Consider the following 13,219-nt stretch of genomic DNA (forward strand, 5'->3'; position numbering starts at 1 on the left):
AAATTGGGAATTTTCCATGGAAAATTACATTTTAAATAAAAATGCTATGACATGCACAGATGTTTTGTGATGTTATAATTTATTCTTCTTTTCGTATATTCTGTTTTAAGATAAACACTTTTTTTCATCAATACCCCTTGAATTGAGGTTAGGGTTGACGTTTAACTGGTATTTGTTTTAATGCAGGTGAAAATACGCAATAATGGTTTAAACCACATGATTTCTACAGACGAAGTGGAGATTTGTGCCTGTGGGCTCCCTCCCAGAGGTGCAGGGGAGAGCAGGGGCCCAGACGCCGGGGTCCTCGGCTGCATGAGGTTCTCGTCTGCCCATTTGCTGAGCTTGTCCAGGTCAGCCTGGATCACCCGCCTATCTTCTGGTGTGGATGCTTTGCCCCAAAGTTTGGTGTCATCGGCGAACTTGGCCAGTCCACTCCTGACTCCAATGTCCACATCATTAAAGAAGATGTTGAACAGGATGGGTCCCAGGACAGAGCCTTGAGGGACCCCACTGGTCACAGGGCACCACGATGAGTGACTGCCATCAATCACAACCCTCTGGGTCCGACCACGAAGCCAATTTCCCAGCCAGCGGATAGTGGTGGAGCCGAGGCCACAACGGGCCAATTTGGCCAAGAGGTGATCATGGGATACTAGATAAAAGCTTTTTTGAAGTCAAGATATATGACATCAATCTCTTCTCCCTTGTCCAGGTGATAGGTCACCTGGTCATAGAAGGAAATGAGATTGGTCAAACAAGACCTACCCGCAACAAACCCGTGCTGGCTGTCCCTTAGGATGTTAGCCTGGGCCAGTCCCTCAAGGATGGCCTCCTTAATAAACTTTTCTAAGATCTTCCCCAGGATAGAAGTCAGGCTAATGGGCCTGTAGTTAGCCGGATCTACTCTCCTCCCTTTCTTGAAGATCGGCACCACATTGGCCTTCTTCCAGTCTTCGGGCACTACACCAGAGCGCCAGGAGTTTTCAAAGACCCGTGCCAGGGGCTGGGCTATGACGCTCGCCAGCTCCTTGAGTGCCCTGGGGTGCAGGTTGTCAGGGCCGGCTGACTTGAAGGTATCCAGCTTCTCAAGGTGTTCCTTCACGAGGTCAGCATTGATGGAGGGTAGGGGATCCCCCTCACCCAGATTTCCCTGTCCCATAGCAGGCATGGGCATCCCGTGTGACTGATGAAAGACTGATGCAAAGTACCTATTTAATAGGTTGGCTTTTTCCTGGGCATCAGTTGTCAGTTGATGCCCACCCCGCAGGACCGGCCTGGCACTCCACCATCCCTGCCCCCTGCCCAACTCCTCCCCTCCCCTTGGGGCCTCCATCCACCCCACTCCGCCCCCCAAGACCTTTTCCACCCCCCCAGAACACATACCTGCAGGGACCTGCTCTCTGGCCTTTCCCGCTGTATTCATGGCCGGGTGCTTGTGTGCGCGCGTGCGAGTGGCAGAGGGAGATTTAGGCTAGATATCAGGACACGCTACTTCACGGTCAGGGCGGCTAGGGTCTGGACCCAACTTCCAAGAGAAGTGGTGCTGGCTCCTACCCTGGGGGGCTTTAAGAGGAGGCTGGATGAACACCTTGCCGGGGTTGTTTGACCCCAGTACTCTTCCTGCCGTGGCAGGGAGTTGGACTTGGGGTCAGAAGGGACCTGAGCAGACCATCAACTATAAACCTATCAGTTCCCTGGTGCCCCCTGCATCCCGCTCCCATCATCCCCGTGCACACCTGAACCTGCCTGCATGCGTCGGGAAAGCACGGTTTCCCGATCCCTCTAGACACTGTGAATTTGGGACAAATGCTGTCCCGGGTCATGCAGCCCAGGACTGGGATTTGAGGTTCCTATTTGGGCACTGTCCCACCCAGTCAGAGCGGAGGTCACCCTGACTGCAGGGCTGGGAGAGGAGGGAGCAGCCGTTGGGCTGGGGAAGGGGTGGAGAGCTGCGGCTGTGCCATTTCTCCAGCCAGCCCGGTGCCCGCGTGCTGTGCTGGAGCTAGAGGGGAGTGAGGACGGCTCCGAGTTGTGGTGGGCGGGAGCATCAGCGCTGGGCAGACCTCGGGCCGGGGCAGGGTTACGGTCCCGTGTGTCGGATCCAGGGCCAGATTTCCACTGTCTCCTTTCCCACAGGTGTTTGTGGAGACCGGACACTGCCCACAGGTGCCGTGCACGAGTGCAGAGAGAGTGAGAGCCCAGGCCCGCGGCCGGTGAGATCCCTCCCGGGGAGACGTGGCTGCTGCACTGCAGCCTGTGGCAGCCGTGGGCCTTCCCTTCCCGGCAGGAGCTGGAGGAGCAGGACCCGGCTAGGTCGAGCCGCTCGCAACGGTTCCTGACGTGCATCCAGGACCTGCACCTCATGCAGGAGGTACTTGTCCCCACGAGGGAAATGCCATCCTGGATCTGGTGTTAGCCTCTGGGGATGACCTGGTGGGGGAGGTGCTAGTACAAGGGAGGCTAGGGGACAGTGATCGTGAAGTGATCCAGTTTGCTATTCAGAGGAAGGGCAGCGAGGGTAATTAGCACAGCGGAAATGCTTGACATTAGGAAAGCCAACTTTGAGCTCAGGGCAGTAGTCAGGGTGGCACTCGGAGCCCGGGGTAGCTAGTCTGGGGGTCCAGGAAAGGTGGTCCTTCCTCAAGGAGGCTATCCTTGGGGTGCAGCAGGAAGCAATTCCTCTGCGCAGGAAGGTGGGAAAAGGGCCCAAGAAACCTCTATGGCTGAGCGTGGATATCCAGGCTGGCCTGAGGGCAAAGAAAAAAGCGTACTGGCGGTGGAAGCAGGGGCAGGGACCCAGGAGGAGTACACCTCCCTGCCCCGAGCTTGTAGGGATTTGGTGAGGAAGGCGAAAGCAGCACTGGAGCTTAGATTAGCTTCTGGGATCAAGGATAACAAAAAGTCCCTCTTCAAGTATATAGGTAGCAAGAAGAAGCCTTACGGTAACATTGGACCTCTATGGGGGGGCAGGGCAGGGCAGTGGTGATGGACGCGGGAGAGAAGGCCAAACTCTCCAACAAGGTCTTTGCCTCCGTGTCCCTGTCCGCTGACAACGGGGCGCTCTCGGGTGACAGCGTAGAGAGGCCGGGAAGGCTGCGAGCCCCCGACTGCTAGTTCAGACCTAGTTAAGGATTACCTGGAGGGCTTAGATGTGTCCAAGTCGGCGGGCCCGGATGACCTTCATCCGCGGGTGCTGAGGGAATTGGCTGGTGTCATCGCGGAGCCGTTGGCACGGCTGTTCGAGGACTCCTGGTGCTGGGGCCAAGTCCCTGAGGACTGGAAAAGGGCCAGTGTGGTCCCTGTTTTCAGGAAGGGGAGGAAGGAAGAGCCTGGCAACTACAGGCCAGTCAGCCTCACTTCTGTCCTGGGGAAGGTCTTTGAAATGTATCAATTTTTGGGCAGGGGGCTGGACTCGATGATCTCCCAAGGTCCCTTCCAGCCCTGATGTCTGTGAAATCTATGAAAGGGCCACATTTGTGAGAGCCCTGCAGGGGAAGGGATGTTGAGGGGTCACCAGCACGGGTTCGTGCCAGGCCGATCCTGCCTGACCAACCTGGTCTCTTCCTATGACCAGGGAACAAAGAGCTTAGATGGGAAGGAGGAAGTCCGTGTCGTCTTCTTGGACTCCCAGAAGGCTTCGACACCGTGTCCCCCCCAATTCTGGTGGGCAAGCTGAGGGGCTGCGGCATTGCCGAATGCACGGTCACACGGGTGGCAGACTGGCTCCAGGGGCGCACCCAGAGGTGGGGGGGGACGGGTCGATGTCGACCTGGGGGGTGTGGGCAGCCGAGTCCCCCAGGGCTCGGTCCTTGGGCCGCTGGTGTTCAACATCATCAGCGACCTGGACGAGGGGGTGGAGAGCACCCCGCTCAAGTTCACTGATGACACCAAGCTGGGGGGTAAAGTGAATACCCCGGCAGGCAGGGACCGCGTCCAGGCAGAGCTGGATAGGTTGGAGAAGTGGGCGGATCTGAACAGGATGCGGTTCGACAAGGTCAAGTGCAGGGTGCTGCACCCGGGGAGAGGGAGCCAGCATTACGGCTATAGGTTCGGGGCTGCCCCTCTCGGCAGCACAGAGGCAGAGAGGGATCTTGGAGTCAGGACTGACTCCAGGATGAATGTGAGTCGCCAACGCGACGAAGCAATAGGCAGAGCCGACCGCACCCTGTCCTGCAGCAACAGGGGCATCACTGACAGGGCCAGAGAGGTCTTGCTCCCCCTCGTGCGGCGCCGGTCAGGCCGCGGCTGGAGTCCTGTGTCCACTACTGGGCACCGCACTTCGGGGGGACGTGGGGAACCTGGAGAGGGTACACACGAGGCCACTCGTATGGTTGGGGCCTCCGTGGCCAGCCCTATGAGGAGAGGCTGAGGGACCCGAATCTCTTCAGTCTCCGCAAGAGGAGACTGAGGGGGATCTTGTGGCTGCTACAGCCTTCTCAGGGGCCAGCAGCAGGGACTCGGGGACAGTCTGTTCCCCAGGGCCCCCTTGCAGTCACCAGGAACAGTGGCCACAAGCTGAGGGAGGAGAGGTTGAGGTTGGATATTAGGAAGAACGACTTCACGGTAAGGGTGGCCAGAGCCTGGAACAGGCCCCCAGAGAGGGGGTGCTCTCCCCTTCCCCGGGGATCTTCCAGAGGAGACTGGACAGGCACCTGGCTGGGGTCTCATGACCCCTCCACCCCCAGTGCGCCTTCCTGCCCACGGCGGGGGTCGGACTCGATGATCTGTCTGGGTCCCTTCCCACTCGGCGATTCTGTGACTCTGTGTGATGAGGTAACAAGAAAGGCTAACCGCACTCTTTCTTGCATTAGTAGGTGCCTCACGAGCTGGTCCAGGGAGGGGATACTTCTCCCCTATGCGGCACTGGTCAGGCCACAGCTGGAGTGCTGCGTCCAGTTGTGGGCACTGCGCTTCAAGAGGGACGTGGACAACCTTGACAGGGTTCAGAGAAGGGCTACTTGCATGATCGGGGGCATTTATATATTTTTAAAGAAACAGATCTCCAGGTTCGGTGCAGTTTTGAGTGAGTCTTGAAGGGGATATGTGGGGCCAAAGGGAAGTAGGGAATAAGACACAGGGCATTTGTGCTCTAGGCCCCTCTGCCAGCTGCCCCAGAGGGGCAAGACCAGGAGGAAGCTTGAAGGGAATTGTTAGATGCCATGATGGGTGTCACTGGTTTGAAAAGCTGGGATTATTAATTTAACTTCATTTCATCTACTTTGTTTTGTGTCCTCGGCGCTGAGATACGTTGAATTAAGTTTCAGGAAGGCTAAAGAGTGGTGAAGATTTCTGTGTTTTGCTTTGACATTATGGGCAGGACAAAACCCGTATTGCATTGCAGGGAAATGAAGTTCTAGTAACCGCCGTCCTGGGCAGCTTTTCTCATGTGAGCAATGGTCTGAATTACCACGAGGTGTGCCGTGGCTGGGAGGGAAGCAGCCTGTGTGACAGCGACCCGGAGGGGAGGAGTCCATGAAAAACCTCTCCTCCAAACTGTTGAAAAATGTGAGAATCCCCCATGATTTATAAATTAGATGTTTGCACCTAGACAACACTGAGTGGACGATGAATTAGAAATGCCTGCCTCAGAAACACTATTTATCTGTCTTCTATTGAAATTCTCCGGCAGTATCTCAGCAATGAATACTGTTTTCCCCTCAATGGCATATAGCCTAACTTGGATAACTGATAGATAGATGCAATGTATAATACTTAAGACTAAAACCATTAAAAAGAAAGCTAAAGAAATGTACAGAAGGTGATCACAATACTGCCGAGCGTATGTATTACTAAAAGAAAAATGCAAAAACTTTTCTATGATTTTAGTGAATCACTATGGGCTCCTATACACGTGCAGGGAGCCAGCTCTGACACGCTGGAAGTGCAGCACACTGGAGCAGACTCGCCTAACTGACTGTACTAGAGCGTGGACATCACCGTGCTCCCGCAGACGGTAGAAACACGGACACGCAGAGTTAGTCCAACAGTAATCATACCACAGGATTCATTTCAGCATCTTCTACAGCAGGAGAGTTAAAGTTAGTACGGTGGTCTTGTGTTTTAGAAAGGAGAACTGTGTAGAGAAAAATGGGGAAGATCCTAAAGTTAAAATTAAGAGTATATCCTTACTTTAAAATCAAAAGCCTGCCATAGTGGAGACATGGACCATGAGCACGCTGGCACAGAGCCATACCTCTTAACAACAAAAAAGGGACGCAGTAAGGCAAGAAGAAAAGTGTCATGATATTAAATAGCAAGCTTTAGGAGACTGTTTGCACCAAATAGTTTAGAAAATGGAAACTGAAATCCAAAAGGAGCCCAGAGCCTGAAGTGCAGCATGAAAAGGGGAACCCAGGATGTTATGTGAGGAGCAAACTGTTCATCGATTCCTGGCCGGTCAGGGCTGGAAGGACCGTGTCGATCCTCGGGTCCAGCCCCTGCACCAGGCAGGACAAGACACCGGGCTCAAGTGACCGCGGCGAGGTGACCGTCCCGTCTCCTCTGGAAGATTTCCAGGGTAGGGGACTGCACCACCACTGCGGGGAGTTTATCCCAGTTACTTTATGTCCATATTGTGTCTTGCTTACTCAGAAATTCCTCATCTGACACCCAATTGAAGGCGTAGAAATAAATACTTACAATAGATCAAAGCAGGAAGCTTGTAAGAGAAAGAGTGCGTTTCCTAACCGCACCTTGTGCAGATCTGCTGAGCACGGCATTCCTCCATTCACACCTGAACCTATCAAATCAGGCCAGACAAGCAGAGTCTAGAGAAGGAGAGTTGGCATCTCTATTCGATTTACCTTTCTCCATCTCCAAAGCATCCCGTGTTTGTGAACCGGGGTCACAGACTCTCCTGTCTCCTGCAGCTGTATGAAGGAAATAACGAAGAGCAAGATAAGCCACGACCAGTAATTCCCAGTTACTTCATGTCCATATTGTGTCTTGCTTACTCAGAAATTCCTCATCTGACTTGAACTCACTGCACAGATGCGGAGGGACGGGGGCACTGGCAGCGCTGGGGGGCTGCGGGTCGGGAGTGAGGGGCACCATCATGGCCCGGGGGGCAGGGTCCTGCAGTTTGGGGGTGAGGGGCACTGGCAGGGCTGGGGTCAGTGGGTTGGGAGTGAGGGGCAGCAGCAGGCTGGCGGGGGCTGTGGCTTGGCAGTGGGGGCAACAGTACGGGCAGGGACAGGCACTGGCATGTCACTGCCCCCCATCATATTCCCCCTGCCCCCCTCCGCCACGTGACAGGTGTCCTGCTTCTTGGACCTGGAAATACGGTAACCCTACAGCAGCCTCCGCGTCCTCCCCGCCTGCTCCGCTGCACGCCCTCCCCATGCCTGCCCAGACACACGTCCTAGCTCCCAGCACAGCCCCCCGCTCTCCCCCCCACGGCAGGCAAGCACGCTGCACACTTCAGTCCTCGGCTCGCTACTGAAGTCACGTTCAGGAAAGAAATGAAAGCATAAAGTGACAATACCCCCAGCCACAAGTCACCCGCCCCTAGGACTCCCCAAGTGTGGGTGCAAACCCCCCTCATTGCCCACTGGCAGCATGCTCAGCCGGGTGCCCACACTTACCCCTTGAGGTCAGGGCCACAGCACGGACACAGCTGTCACCGGACCCCCAACCAGTGACACGTTGGGAGCAGTTCAACAGCCGTGTGCGTCTCCACGAGCGGCACAGCGACGAGCCGGGTCTGGAAGGGGCCGTTGTGACGCGTCGCGTTCTCCGGGGCTCCCCGCGGGCGCGTCTCGGCCGCGTCGGCCACACCGCTGCACCAGCCACGGGCGTGAGACCAGCGACGGGCTTGCAGGGGCTTCAGCCAGGACTGGCCCCTGCGAGGGTTTCCCTCCAGGACACTGTGACAGCGGATGAGGAAAGGGACTCCAACAACAGCTCCCAACTCACACCATTTCTTGTCCGTGCACAGAGAGCAGACGGCCCAGGTCCATCTCACACGTGTCCCCTGCGGTGACTGTCACCGCTGTGTCTGTAGCCGGGGGGTCCCGCTGGCTCCCAGCTCTGAGCTGGAGAAATGCACTGGGTTACTTGCCGCCTCCACTGGGCCTTGTGCTGGTGTGCGTCCTCCCAGGCTCTCAGCATTTCACCACCTTCACGGGCAACTTCCCTCAGTTCCCTTCAAGCCCTTTCCCTTTCTGGAGGACGAACTGTTTAAACAGAGCCGCGTCCTCGACCTCCCTCTTCTGCCTTTGCTCACACAGCCCTTTCACCAGGGCGGTGGCTGACGAGGCTCTTTCCATGGATATCATGTGCTCACTGGGCCGGGAGGTCTTGCTCCTCATCTACCATCCTAATACTACTACCTTTCCTGCCAGATCCTTTAACAATAATGACGGTATCTCCTTCATTTGAGATGAAAGCACTGGGAGATGGATGTATCTTGGTTGAATGATTGCACTCTAGGATTAGTCCTCGAGAGCTCGCTGTCTTCAAACACCTGGAAGGTGGCCACGGAGAGGATGGAGACGTGTCCTGTTTGCTTCAGCCACAGAAACAGACTCAGAGTAAATTAAGAATTGCGGCAGGGGATATTCAGGTTTGATATTAGACCTTCCCCACTACATGAGGGTGATTTCTTTTTGAGCACTGAAATGAGCTCCCCAGAGAGCTGTGCAATCTCCATGCTTGCCAATGCATGAAAGCAGGTTCGATGGCTGGCTGCAGGGTTTGTAGGGGGTGATCCTGCCTTGAACAGGGGGTGACTAGATGGTCCCAATGTCTCTTCCAGCCTCGTGTTGTATGATGTGATGAACTCTCGGTGTGCTACTAACAGAACCAGCGGCACAAAAAGATTGTATAAAATCCCTTTTGTCACATCAGAGTGAAACACGTGATCCATTTTTTATACAGGCTCCACGGCCTTGTTTGGAAAGGGGGGGTGAAGCAGAAGAATAAAAAGTAACCGGGCCGGGACTCACAGACAGCAGAGGGGAGCCCTGCCCAGGCCGGCCGCCCGGGGGTGGATGCACGGCGGGGGGGGGCTGCAACCCTGCTGCCCTGCCCCCCCGGGCTGCCCGAGCCGGATGCGCAGGGTGGGGGCTGCCCGGACCCTGCGGCGGGGGGCGCTGCGAGCTTCCCTCCCCTGTCTCCAGCCCCTGCCCTGGCTGCCCACGCCGCTGGGCTCGCTGCTGTGGGGTGGTGCTGTGCTGCTCCGGTGCTCCCCCTGCACTCCCTGCCCCGGAGCCCTTGCTGCCCCACTCGCATGGTGGAGAGGAGAGCATGTCTCCAGCAGCAGGGCGACAGGCTTGGAAACCTGGCCCCCACAAAAGAATTGCTGAGGCGTGGACAAGAAGACGCGGCCCCACTTCTTCACCCCGTGCGGGTTACAGAAGAGACTGAGTCCTGCGCCGTGCTCCCTACGAGCAAACCCAGCGCACCTGCCTGCTGTGATCTGAAGCCACGAATACCGTCCAGGGGAAGGCATAGCCACTCGTGTCGCTGGTCCTCTGCAAAGATGTCAGAGATTTCAAACCTCCAGCAATATTTCTGCACAGACAACCAGGGGCTTTCAGCCAACCACACCTTTGTGGCACATGTAAAGGCCGTTTCCTTCAGCCAGGAACGTGATGATGAGCATCCTGTTTAATTAAGTTTCCAGCCATCAGGCAGAGTTTCCTTGTGCCTGAAGAAGGGCGTTTGTGCCACAAAGCTGGCAACAAACAATTTTTCCAGCTATTTAGTTTGTGTAAAAGGAGATATCACATGTGCCCAAGGAACCGGGGCTGCCCACGTCCTCAGCCCAACACGGCTGCAGCCAACCCCGCTTTCCAGCCGTGGTGCTCAGGAGAAAAGCTGTCAGAGGAGAGAAGTCAGAGCAGCCCCGCGTGGCCATGACTCGGTCGGGGGTCATGCCATCAACCACAACCCTCTGGGTCCGACCACGAAGCCAATTTCCCAGCCAGCGGATCGTGGTGGAGCCAAGGCCACAACTGGGCAGTTTGGCCAAGAGGTGATCATGGGATACCAGATCAAAAGCTTTTTTGAAGTCAAGATATATGACATCAATCTCTTCTCCCTCGTCCAGGTGATAGGTCACCTGGTCATAGAAGGAAATGAGATTGGTCAAACAAGACCTACCCGCAACAAACCCGTGCTGGCTATCCCTTAGGATGTTAGCCTGGGCCAGTCCCTCAAGGATGGCCTCCTTAATAAACTTTTCTAAGATCTTCCCCAGGATAGAAGTCAGGCTAATGGGCCTGTAGTTAGCCGGATCCACTCTCCTCCCTTTCTTGAAGATCGGCACCACATTGGCCTTCTTCCAGTCTTCGGGCACTACACCAGAGCGCCAGGAGCTCTCGAAGACCCGTGCCAGGGGCTGGGCTATGACGCTCGCCAGCTCCTTGAGTGCCCTGGGGTGCAGGTTGTCAGGGCCGGCTGACTTGAAGGTATCCAGCTTCTCAAGGTGTTCCTTCACGAGGTCAGCACTGATGGAGGGTAGGGGATCCCCGTCACCCGGATCTCCCTGTCCCGTAGCAGGCATGGGCATCCCGTGTGACTGATGAAAGACTGACACAAAGTACCTATTTAATAGGTTGGCTTTTTCCTGGGCGTCAGTTGTCAGTTGCCCCATCTGGTTTAGCAGGGGTCCAACATTGCCCTTGCTTTTCCTCCGGCTCCCCACATATCTGAAAAAGGACTTTTTGTTGTCCTTGATGCCTGAAGCTAGTTGGAGTTCAGTTGCAGCCTTGGCTTTCCTGGTTTGCTCCCTGCAGGACCGGACCACCACGGAGTAATCCTCCTTGGAGGTGAATCCCATCCTCCATCCTTTGTAGGCTTTCCTTTTTAGCCACAGTAGGTCCGCTAGGTCCCTGGAGAGCCAGGGGGGCTGCTGTGCCTTCTTGCTGCCTTTCCTCCGTGTTGGAATAGATTTAGCTTGTGCACTGAGGATCGCTTCCTTGAGAAGCAACCACTCTTCTTGAACGCCCATCTCCCTGGGGTCATGGTCCCTGAGGGCCTGACCGACTAGCCTCTTGAGCTTGTCAAAGTCGGCTTTTCTGAAGTCAAGGACTTCTGTGTTGCTGACTGACTTGCCAGCTTTACGGCGGATGGTGAAGGTGATCAGCTCATGGTCGCTGTCACCCAGCTTCCCATCGATCACTAGGTCGCCGATTAGGTCGTCCCCCGTAGCCAGTACCAGGTCAAGCAGCGCTTTGCCTCTCGTTGGCCCATAGACTTCTTGAGTCAGGTAGAGGCCATCCACGCACGAGAGAAAGCTTTGCTCCCGCTCAGATTTAGCTGAGTGATCTTCCCACGAGATGTCCGGGTAATTGAAGTCACCCATGACAACCAAGGTCCTGGAGCAAGCGGCCTCAGTCAGTTCCCGGGCGAACTCCTGGTCAAGCTCGGGACTTTGAGTGGGAGGTCTGTAGTAGACTCCCACCGTTGTGTCCCCTGTGCCGAATTCCCCACGAATTTTTACCCAGAGGGTCTCTAGCTGTCCATGCCGGTCGCCAACATCAGCTTGCAGGGACATGTAGCTTTCCTTCACATAGAGAGCTACACCCCCGCCCCTTTTGTCAACACGATCCCTCCTGTACAGGGTATAGCCCTCTATCCCCGTGGTCCAGTCATGGGTGGAGTCCCACCAGGTCTCCGTTATCCCAACGACGTCATATTTCTTTGCACTGAGCAGGAGGACGAGCTCGTCCTGCTTGTTGCCCAGGCTCCTGGCATTAGTGTACAGGCAAGCAAGAGTGCCCTTGGGGGCTCTTGCTTTGCCCACAGATTGTGCCAGGGCTGGGGCAGGGGTGGGCTCCCTTAAGTGCCTTGGTCCGCTGGCTTTGCAAGGGCCGTTCAGCGGGCCAGCAGTGGCAGTCGTCCCCCCATCCCCCAGCGGGCTTAGTTTAAAGCCCGGTGGAGCAGGTCAGCCAGCCTGGCTGAGAAGAGCCTCCTCCCCAGGGGAGAGAGGTGGAGGCCATCTCTTCCCAGCAGCTCGCTGCCTCTCTCGCCAAAGAGCGGGCTGTGGTCATGGAAGCCAAAGCCTTCCCGATGACACCAGCGCCGCAGTCTTTGGTTCACCGCGTGGATCCTCCTCTCCCTCCTCAGCCCATAGCCCGAGCCTGGGAGGAGCGACGAAAACACCACCTGAGCTCCCAGACCCCTAAGCCCCGCTCCCAACTCCCTGTAGCGCCTCATGACCCGGCTGGGAGGCTCCGAGCCGTGTCATTGGTGCCCACGTGAATAAGGAGCATGGGGTAGTGGTCTGTGGCCGGAGGAGCTGCGGGATCCTCTCCGCAATGTCTCGGATGCGGGCCCCCGGGAAGCAGCAGACTTCCCGAGCTAAGGGGTCAGGGCGGCACATTGCCCCCTCAGTGCCCGCAGGACGGGGTCTCCCACAACAAACACCTTTCGCTTTGTCTTGGGGAGAGTGGGGCCGGTAGCTGCGGTCGAGCCTGGGCTGCCTGCGGGAGCCGGGAACTGCGCAGGCTCTGCCGGGGCTGCAAGAGGTGCGAACCTGTTGCTAAGCTCTGGCGAGGGAGGGGCCTTGGTGTGGCGGGCCTTGGGGCCCTTGACCACCTCGGTCCATGCCCCTGACTGGGCAGAGCGGGAGGTCCCAGAGTCCTCCTTAGTCGCGGAGGGAGACGGAGCTCTCCCCTGGGGCTCCCCGGGGAGAAGGGCCTGGCAGTAGGAGTCTGTCTGCTGCTCACAGTCCCTGATGGCACGCAGTCTCTGGACTGTGGTCTGGAGCTCCTCCAGCCGGTGCACCAGAGACCCCAGTAGGGAGCAGACCCCGCATGGGGAGGGGGCCATGCTCCCGGGCCCCAGAGCCTGAAAAAGGGACAGGCAGCCCCCGCAGCCAAGAGCCAGGGGCTCTGTCTGCATGGATCCCGGGACCGCGGGCTTCGTCTGGGCGGCCGTCTTTGAGGTGCCCAATGGGGGGCCGCAGAGCCCGAGGGGACCCTCGGGGTGCGGCGTGTGCCCATCCGCGTCATGCCTCTGGTAGGCTGGCTACGGCTGGGGCTAGCTATGGCTGCGGGGGTCGCAGGCAGGGTCTCGTGCCCTCCCGCGCAAACTCCGCGCTAACTCGAGCGCCTGTTTGCACAGCCTGTTCACGTGGCTCTGGTCACGGGGCTCCCTGGGGGGCTGGGCCAAGTAGGGGCCTGGGCGGGGGCTTGACCAGCTCCACACAGCCGCCTCCTCCCAGGGAGTGAGGAGTTAACCCCTTCCCACCACGAGCCCGCTTACCTCCGGC

The sequence above is a fragment of the Crocodylus siamensis genome, unplaced genomic scaffold, assembly GCF_052110815.1.
Source record: "Crocodylus siamensis isolate JL-2025a unplaced genomic scaffold, ASM5211081v1 HiC_scaffold_300, whole genome shotgun sequence".
Lineage (NCBI taxonomy): Eukaryota > Metazoa > Chordata > Crocodylia > Crocodylidae > Crocodylus > Crocodylus siamensis.